We start from the raw sequence: 10,438 nt of genomic DNA, 5'->3' as shown, positions 1-10,438 counted from the left end.
ATCCAGCCCTCTGTACTCTTGGGTCTCGTATTCCATCCCTCTGGCCTGTGGCTCCCTGCCCTGCAGCCACACTGGCCTCTTTGCTGTCCCTGAACTGAACATGCTTGCAGCTCAGGGCCTGTAGCACCAGCTGTTCCCTTTGCTTAGAAAGCCTTGTCCCCAGATATTCCTACTCCTTCTCCTACTGATCTTAACTCAAAGCCTTCTATGACTCCCCTATTTAAATTGGCAGGCCTCAAATCCAACATTGCCTACCTCCTTTCCGGCTTTATTTTCCTCCACAGCACTTCTCATCGTCAGGCATATTACACAATTTACTTGTCTATTTCATACGGGCTGTCTCCTTCCTCTCCTCCTCCACCCTCTCACCCCCCAGGCATGTAAAATCCATGGGGCAGGTACTTTTGTTTTGCTCACTGCTATATCCTCAGCTCCTAGAAAAGTGCTCGGCACATAGGACACCTCAATGATTAATATGTGTCCAGGGCTCCCAAGATCACCTCCTGGTTCAGGGATTTACCAGGGGGACTCGCAGGACTCAACATAGAGTCATACCCATGGCTAAGATTCATTACAGCAGGAGGATGCCAGGCACAAACAGCAAAGGGAAAAGACACATGGGGCGAAGTCCAGGGAAGTCAGACATAAGCTTCCAAGGATCCTTTCCCACCAGAATCACACAGGACACACTTAATTCTTCCAGCAATAAGTTGTGACCTCAGGTCTGAAGTGTTGTTTATCAGGGAAGCTCACTAAAGGCTTAGGACCTATGGTTTTTATTGGGGGCTGGTCACTAGGCACCGCTGCCCAGCACATACCCAAATTCCAGACCCCCAGAAGGAAAGAGATTGTTTGGCAGAAACCATATTGTTTGTACAGTTTAGGCACAGTGAGTCCTTCTTATCAGTTCTGGGAATGGTGGGAACCCTCCCCAAGTCCAAATTCCTGGACACCAGCCAAGGGCCAGCCTCACAAGCAGGCCTTTCTAAAGATAGCAATCTCAGGCCTGCTGTGTTAACTCTGCACAGTGTGTTAAAAAAATTTGTTACTTTTCAGTTGACAAAAATAAAGCATTTTAGAAAACAAGAGCAAGATAAGGTCAATTAAAGAAAATCTTTCATTTTTTTGCACATTGGAATCATGGTGATAAATTTTGATCTTACTTATGCACACACAAACACTGTTTGCATATTTTTAAAGTAGCTTGGCCTGGTAAGAAGATGTGGATAGAACCTCACACATTGCTTGGATTCTATACATTTTAGGATCTATTTCTGAAGGGAATGAGAAGAAGCAAAATCTAGATGGAATGAGTGTCTATCAGAGAGAGTGGAACCTGTGACTGCCTTTATTGTTTTTTATTTGAATATATATTTTTATTTAGAATGCAGGATTAACGGCATGATAATAAACTGTCACTCACAAGTCTGTACTGAGAAGCACATAATCTTCAAAACATGTTGTTTTTCACGAGTAATTTACACATAGCAGTATTATTATTTAGTACTAGTGTCAAAGACGACATTTAGATTCTTCAGCTTTAGGGCACTTAGCAACATCAAAATGATTTATAGTCAGACAGAGGAAAGCAATTCTAAAGCAGTTTCTTTTTCTTCCCTGCCAGTTCCTTTGCAGTAAGATCCATCTTCTTACATGAGGAATCATTAATGGAGACAGCTTCAACAAATTTCCAGGTCTTATTCTTGAACACAACAGAGAACGAGTAGAACGATTACTGGGAATACCATAGGAGTCACTATCAGAGATAACCCCAGTGGACACAGACTCTCCCTATGGGGTTCCAAGCCAGATGTCTCTGAGGTGGTTGGAGATGGCTCTTGTAGTGAACATTGCCCTGGATGGTTTTAGAGCCTTGATGACAGCAGCACCGTGTTGCTGCACAGCTGTGAATTCTCCCTGGGGCCAGCTGTCATGTTTCAGAGCTTCATAAACAACTTCCTTTCCTTGCAATTTCACCTTGGCTTGGTTGACATCTGGATACTGAGTCAAGGAATGGTTTCCCCAGATATGTAATATTCTTTACATTGTCAGCAGTCACACCAAGTTTAAGAGTAATTTAAACTTGAGTTTGGTTGTGATCCAAACAAGTCAAGCAACTGAAGTTCTCGTTGAAGATGGATGGAGCCAACTTGGAGGCAGTCAGGCAGTTGATATTGGCTGGGTTTCCCATAACAATAACCTTAACGAACTTCTTGTCATATTTCTCCAAGGCTGCACCCTGCCATTTGAAGATTTTTACATTTTCAGTAAATCTTTCCTCTCTTGGCACAGATCCCAAGAGAATGGCCACATCCAGGCAAATTATTTGTTTGGATGACATCTGTCAGAAGGGGAAGGGCACAGTCTTGCTGTTCCATTAGGACACTGTTCAGGACAACAAGCATGGGGGTGATATCCAATGGCACAAGAATAATAGGCTAGTCTTTACCAAAGACAGATGCATTTCTAATACTGTATAGCAGTGAATATATGATTTGACCAGCTGCCCTAGTCACAAGGACTGGGATTGGTTCAGACATAACGGGGAACTGTGTGACAATTTTAGCACTTGCAAATGAGCCTCAGGGAGTCAGGTTACCTCTACTGCACAACTGACTTGTGACAACCTTTACCACAATATATTTATATTTGGTTTTGGTTTTGCTTTTTGAATACCCAGTGCTGAGAAAAGTAGCTGACACATACAAAAAGCTGCAAAAATATTTGTACAGCAGGTAAATGATACACTATAAATGCTAAAAATGATTCCATTTCATAGACACATGAGTAAATTCAACCTATATCAAAAACAAATGTGACTTGTGACAGATGCTGAATATAACTTGAAGATTGATATTAGAGCTACTGTGATAAAAAAGGTTAAAATATTTTTATTGTACCATACTTAGATATGTTGGAATGGTAAGTAAACAGTTGGCATTGCTGCTTTTGTTTGGTTAAGCTAAAACAAGAGAGGGAAAACACGCACGCATGCACGCACACATGCACACACACACACACCCACCCCTGAAAAACATCTGGTGGTGTGTGGAATTGGGGAAGGAGAATCCCTAGTTCTCTGAATCCAGACTTGCTTAGAGCAGTCTTCTTCAATGCGAGACTGTCATCATGATATTGAGACTGTAGGGAAACTTCTCAGGACAGAAGCTCCCAGAAAACTTAAGCCAAAATCATTTTTCAAGTTATAAGACCAGTAAAAGAAAAGCTGGCTTACGGCTAGGCGTGGTGGCTCACACCTGTAATCCCAGCACTTTGGGAGGCCAAGGCAGGTGGATCACCTGAGGTCGGGAGTTCGAGACCAACCTGGCCAACATGGAGAAACCCCATGTCTACTAAAAAAAAAATACAAAATTTTCCGCGCTTGGTGGCGCATGCCTGTAATCCCAGCTACTCAGGAGTCTGAGGCAGGAGAATTGCCTGAACCCGGGAGGTGGAGGTTGCAGTGAGCCGAGATCGTGCCATTGCACTCCATCCAGACTGGACAACAAGCGCAAAACTCTGTCTCAAAACAAAAAAAAAAAAAAAAAAAGGAGCTGGTTTACTAAAGTCTGAAATGAGATGGGTAGGAGAGATTTAAGAAAAGTATGTAAAAGTCTTGAATATATCTTGTGGTTTTAGAACTCTTTCCCATTAAAGCTTTTTTTAAATAAATATTATGTTTTGCCTTATATTTTTAAAGCATTATTGAGGTGGAATATGGTACTTTAACTTGTGATGATAATTAGCATGGCCTTTATATATACATATATATTTGCATATGTGCATAAACATACATGCGTATACTTTCACTCCCATTACTGATTAAAAATGGTTACTTTCTACTAGCTTAGGTAAAATACAAAATTTATTTGTAAATTGTGGAGAGATTAAAACAACCCACTTTAGAGGGGTGACATTAACCCATTCTCAGGCAGGCAACCTCAACTCTGCTTCATACTTGTGGCCTCGTGGCTGACACAATCTTTAACAACATTTTAATGTTCAAGAGTAAAAGGAAGAAGAAGAAACAGTCTCGTGAAAGACAACAGTAATGTGATGAAACACTTAAGAGTTCTACATTTCCGTGTAAGTCACTATCCCTCTAAAATATTACTGTGGAACTTCTCCTAGGCAAATATTGACTCAACACATAAAGGGGCCTCAAGCATGTTTCTAGATATAGGATTTGAAAATGAATGCTAAACAATTTTTCTGGGCTATAGTACGATGAGATATTCCTAGAGTTTTAGAGATGAGTCAGTTCTTAAGAGACCCAGATGTAATTTTTCACTGTGCAGACTGGGAAAGTAGGCCCAGAGATATTCAAGCATTTGCCTAAGATCACATGACAAGTTCTGGGCCAGTCGAAGAAGCCGTATCTGCTACTTCTAGAATTCTCTGCAGGTTATCCTACTGCTTCCTTTAGTCTCCAGAGAAGGGATTCAGGCATTAAGCACCCACTATATATATATAGATATATAGATATATTATATATATTATTCATATAATTTATATATATAAAAATATATAAAAATACAGCAGGCGTGTCCAGCCTTTTTGCTTCCCTGGTGCACATTGGAAGAATTGTCTTGGGCCACATGTAAAACACAGCAACACTAACAATAGCTGATGAGCTAAAAAAAAATTGCAAAAAACATCCATAATGTTTTAAGAAAGTTTACGAATTTGTGCTTGGCCACATTCAAAACCATCCTTAGCAGCATGTGGCCTGTGGGCCGTGGGTTGGACAAGCTTGATATTCAATAATCTAGAAGCTTCTGAATTAATACAGGTTTGATCAGGAAGTGATTTTATGCTTCTTAGGCTGAAGTGGGCGAGGCTTCACTCATCATCAAAAAATGATGCCATTTTTAGGTTGTACTCAAGAATGAACAGCTAGGGAAAGTATACCTTCATTTGGTTTTGCCATGAAACCCAGGAATCTTGGAATGTCCATTGAAACTCTGGAAACTTTGGGTATTAACTCTATGAGAATCGTAGCACTTTTGGGGTCTGTTTTTTTTCTCAAATAGTGCTGCTTTGTAACAAGCCTGCCTTCCTTTGGTCTGCAGACTACCCTGAGCCAGCTGGTGAGCCTAAAATATCACGCTGGCCCATCCAACTCGAATTTAGGGCAGCAGTTTGAATTTAATTGCAAGTAATACATTAAAACCTGAAGAATGTTTTTGGTGTGTGGCTATATATTTTGAAAAAACTGGGGGATTGCTCGTGCTTGGGGATTCTCAATGACACGTGACACCAAAAATAGAACATGGTGGCCATCTCTCCAGGGCTGACTGAGGTGACAACATAGTTGCCCAGCTGGAGTTGCTGCTGAGAGGTGCCCGCCCAGATTTGTGGTAGTGCAGCTTGTCCCCTAGAGCTGCCTGCAGGCTTTGTGGATATGCCCCCAACCTCTCGCATGCTCAGTACTCCCCCGGGAGCAGTGAGACACAGAATCTCTTGTCATTTTTTGCTAGCAATCTAATGGAAAGTGGCATTTGAGTTTACTGTGTTTCACTCATACCTCATGATTACAAGCCCACTCTGAGCATAACCTTAGCAGCATAGCAGAACCTACTCCTGGCTCTACCCCCAAAATGAGAAAATCTGTCTTTAATTAGACAGGTACAGTCTAAGTGGTTCATAAATAAACCTCTGTCATCATGTTGGGATCAACCCCCTGTTCCCGCCCTCACTCCTCCTACCTCCACCAAATCAGGCTGGTACTTTTCCAACAAATGATTGCCATCATACGATACTTCATTAACCCGATGTTCTTAACCTGAGGAAGCAGTAAGACAGAAATTAGCATGAAGAGTCTTGTTTCTTTAGGGAGCATGATACCTAATCAGTTTTCAGGACACAATAAGAGTGTGTTCTTACTGGGTTTTCTTACCAGGACTCAAAGAAGTCAACAAAATTCTATCATTGTTGCTGCCCCCCCGCCCCACCCCACCATCCCCCTTGCAGCCCTGCATAACCAAATATTCTAATTAATTTAAGGAAATTAATGTCTACAGATGCTAGAATTAACAGTGGCCAGAATGAAGGGGAAAATCTCTTGTTAGCTCCTATTGTGTCAATCACTGTTTTTAATTTAGCAATAATAAAACTCAGCCCCAGTTGGAGAACCGTGACCCTCACCATCTGGTATGGTAATTCACAAAACCTCTAGCTGGGACACTCCCAGCATCCAGGGGTTGAAATAGGATCATGCTGGGATCAGATCCCTTGGCCCACGCTCCAGAGACCCAGGGCCAAAAGCAAAGGAAAACACCGAACATCAGAATGATGTCATCCCATGGGTAGCAAGTAGTTTATCATGCGCTTTCCCAGACATCTGGCAGACCATCTGTGGGGTGGAGGTCAGCAGAATCATGGACCATCAAGTCTGTTATTTTCCATTTACAAAACAGAAAAGAAAAATGGAAATGACCATGCAGTATGCTTCTGTGATCTGGATACTTTTACCACAAGTACTATTTGGCATTTTATGGCTGCCAAAGAAAGATAATCTGCCACCCATTCAGTCCCACAGTGGAAAGCATTCTCTTGGTGAATAAAATAAATGGAAAGAATTTATCCTTATATATCACATGTTAGGTTGAAGTCAATGATGAATTAACATAGCTAAAACTCACCTTAGAAGGCTTCCCCCTCATTAGCTACCACATAACTATCTATATCTATATATATATATATATTTGTTACAACAAATATATATGTTTTGGTAAACTTCTCAGTGCCTAGGTTTTATTTATTTATTTATTTAGAGATGGAGTCTTGCTCTGTCACCCAGGCTGGAGTGCAGTGGCACCATCTCGGCTCACTGCAACCTCTACCTCCCGGGTTCAAGTGATTCTCCTGCCTCAGCCTCCTGTGTAGCTGAGATTACAGGCACACAACACCACACCCTGCTAATTTTTGTATTTTTAGTAGAGACGGGGTTTCTCCATGTTGGCCAGGCTGGTCTCAAACTCCTGACCTCAAGTGATCCACCTGGCTTGGCCTCCCAAAGTGCTGAGATTATAGGCGTGAGCCACCGTGCGTGGTTGTGCCTAGATTTTAAATGTTTATTTAAAGATCTTTATACTTTCTCTACATGCTAAATTTTAGTCAATTCCACCTTAGGATAAAGCTGTAAATTTCAGTAATATATCAGACCAAACAAGGAAACAACTCAGTTTAAAGAACACAGTTCCAGTCTTTTACTTTCAAATAATATTTTTTAAAGGGGAAATATTTTGTGCTTCTAGATGTTTTATTATTTGTTCTTATAAAAATCATGGTTTCATTTTCTTATAAGTTTTATCATACAAAAACAATAACAGCAACAATAGACTAGCTTCCTGTATAACTAAAATAACATGGATTTCATATTCTTCCTTTGGGCATTTCATATTGGTGTAAAAATAGAATATATCTAACAATCTAAAGTAAGTTAGAATTTCTATATTTTCCACTGATATAATTTCTTTTTGCTTGGAATCCATGTTGGTACCTGTCTTTTAAGATAATAGCCTTATTACTATTATCTTAAAGATCTCTGAGTGGTAGAGAAAACTAAGTAAGACACTTCTTTGAATAAGCTAAGTATAGCAACATCCAAACTCAACTTTTAACTCTTATTGTTATAGTTAACAAGTCTCAACAAAACCCTTGGCTCTCTTGATCCCCCATGCTATATCTATGGCAAGCAAGACCTTTAACCTACCAGACTTTACACACCTGTTGGTCTTTTGTTGGTCTTTGAGTCTGACCTTTGAAGTGAGCTTGACCTGCAGCTGTGCTGCCTGGCAGCTTTAATCCTCTGCAGGCTGACTTCATTCTTGTGCTTTACATCAGATGTTGTCTAACTGGGTTCAACGATTAGAGAAAGTGCATTGTTTATGTCTTCATTTGGTCTGAATGTTTTTGTGTGAATGTGGCCCCTCTTGAGGGCTCTGAACAATTTAAAAGAGCCCAGTAAGATATGAATGGGAAATATAAGTGCATTGCTGTTTCCAGAAAAACCTGTGCTTTATCACCTTTTATTCTCACCTCATAGTTACAAAGAAAGGCTGAATAAACCAGTAATAGTTCAACAAGTCAGTAATGCAGACACCATGGCCTACTTCCCTTTGATTATCTGTAAGAAAACATCATGTTAACAACAATGAAAATGGGTATCTAAGGTGAATTTGGGAAGGTGAGCCCATTATTTTCATATCTTTTAAGACAACTTGTCAGTGAGGGTAATTGCCACAGGCTTTGGGGTCATTGCTGATCCTGACAAAATTTAAACAGCTGCTGCAAGCACCTGTTCTTTATCCTAGGCCCTCACAATTGCTGCAATGTGCTCCCAATTCAGAATCAAAAAACTTTATTAAAGCAATTTGATTACTTTTAAATGATGTTTTATTCATGCATGCAAATAATTTTATATGTTTCATGTCATGTATGTCTTTCTTTCCACATAGGCGAGTCTAATGACCAAAAAGAAAATATAGGAATTGAATTGTTGCAATGTGTACTAACCTTGGTGTGTTGATGACCACCACCAACTCTGACCCATTCTGATCGCAAGCCAGATTATTAATGCAGATAGTTAAACAGGTTTCAAGAAAGATCACATATTACTGAGTCCTAGAACTTCTTGCTAGCTGCGTGAGACAGTGTTGGAAGTAGAGAGTATATTTCTTGGAGAAAAATTTCTATGTCCCTGCCACTATCCCTCAGTGCAGGAGGTGAGACAGAACACAAAGGGAAGAAGATATGGAGACAGCCATGGACAACACTAGGTTCCTCTCTGAAACTTGTCAAGGAAAAAAGAGGGAAATGAGCTTTCATCCAAGATTCTTCCAGGCACTGCTCTGATTTCAATGGGGAAGTGGCCCAAGTGATGCTTAATGCAGGTTAACTGACCTTAGATTCTCTCTGGGAAATGCTTTCTTGTCCCTGCTACACCTTTGCCAAGGCAATGGGTGAAAGGGATTCCAGGGCACTGTGGAAATCAAACACCACAAAGAGAAGGAATGGCTGCTTCTTTGCTGTCCTTTGTGTTATGGTTTGAATGATGGTCCCCAAAGATATGTTGAAGTCCTAACTCCCAGACCCATGAGTGTGACCTTATTTGGAAAGTCTTTGCAGATGTAATCAGGTTAAGATTAATTCATATATTAGTCATTCTCACGCTGCTAACAAAGGCATACCTGAGACGGGGTAATTTACAAAGGAAAGAGGTTTAATTGACTCACAGTTCTGCATGGCTGGGGAAACCTCAGGAAACTTACAATCACTGCAGAAGGGGAAACAAACATGTCCCTCTTCACATGACAGCAGCAAGGAGAAGTGCGGAGCAAAGTGGGGGAAAGCCCCAAATAAAACCATTAGATCTCATGAGAACTCACGCACTATCATGAATACAGCATGGAGCTAACTGCCCCATGTTCAATCACCTCCCACTGGGCCTCTCCCACAACACATGGGGATTATGGGAACTACAGCTCAACATGAGATTTGAGTGGGGACACAGCCAAACCATATCAATTCACAACAGATTAGAATGTGAGATTGAATTCAATGACAGATGTTCTTAAAAGAAGAAAAAGCAGACACAGTCATGCACAAGGAAGAAGACCATGTGAAGACAGATGCAGAGATTGGGGTGATGCAGCTACATACCTACCAAGGAATGCCATGGACTGCCAGCAACTCCCAGAAGGTGGGTGAGAAGGAAGCAGATTCTGCCTCACAATCTCTAGTAGGAACCAACCCTGCCAAGAGCTTCATTTCAGACTTCTTGCCCCCAGGACTGTGAGAGACTGTTTCTGTTGTTTGAAGCCACCCAGTTTGTGGTGTTTTGCTATTGCATCCCCAGCAAATGGATACACCCTGCCATGCAGCAAGGCAGTAACCATGCTCTGCTTCCTCCCTGTCATTCCCAGAATAGAGGCTGGGAGACGGTGGACAATGGTAGATCCCTGTGATGCTTACTGATTGAAGAGTGGAGTTTGGCCTCTAAAGTCTCTCTCCGATGGGCACAAACCACCATCACAATAGTAGACCATTCATTGAGTGTGTGCTACATGTCTGACTCTGGTGTCACATGTGACTGAAGATAACAACCCTGTGGGGTTGCCCAAATCTCACAGAAGAGGAAGCTCAGGCTCAGATTCAGTCACTTGCCCAGGTCACAGAGCTCGAAGATGGAGAAGCTCAGATAGGGATTCCAACTCCACACTGCCACAAAAGACTACTGTCTTCTTCTTCTTCTTCTTCTTTTTTTTTTTTTTTTTTTTTTTTTTTTGAGACAGGGTCTGGCTCTCTCACCCAGGCGGGAGTGCAGTGGCACAATCTTGGTTCACTGCAACCTCTGCCTCCCAGGCTTAAGCCATCCTCCCACATTAGCCTCCTGAGTTGCTGGGATTTCTGGCATGCACCACCATGCCTGGCT

At 41.4% G+C, this 10,438-nt stretch overlaps 1 pseudogene; it reads right to left on the bottom strand.

Moving 5' to 3' along the window:
• Positions 1-1,512: 1,512 nt before the first annotated feature.
• On the bottom strand, positions 1,513-2,540 carry LOC100438476 (malate dehydrogenase, cytoplasmic-like; annotated as a pseudogene).
• Between the last annotated feature and the right edge of the window lie 7,898 nt (positions 2,541-10,438).

This window comes from Pongo abelii, chromosome 5 (assembly GCF_028885655.2).
Source record: "Pongo abelii isolate AG06213 chromosome 5, NHGRI_mPonAbe1-v2.0_pri, whole genome shotgun sequence".
NCBI classification, from domain to species: Eukaryota; Metazoa; Chordata; class Mammalia; order Primates; family Hominidae; genus Pongo; species Pongo abelii.
Note: the sequence above shows the minus strand (reverse complement) of the source record. Positions and strands in the feature narration are given on the sequence as shown.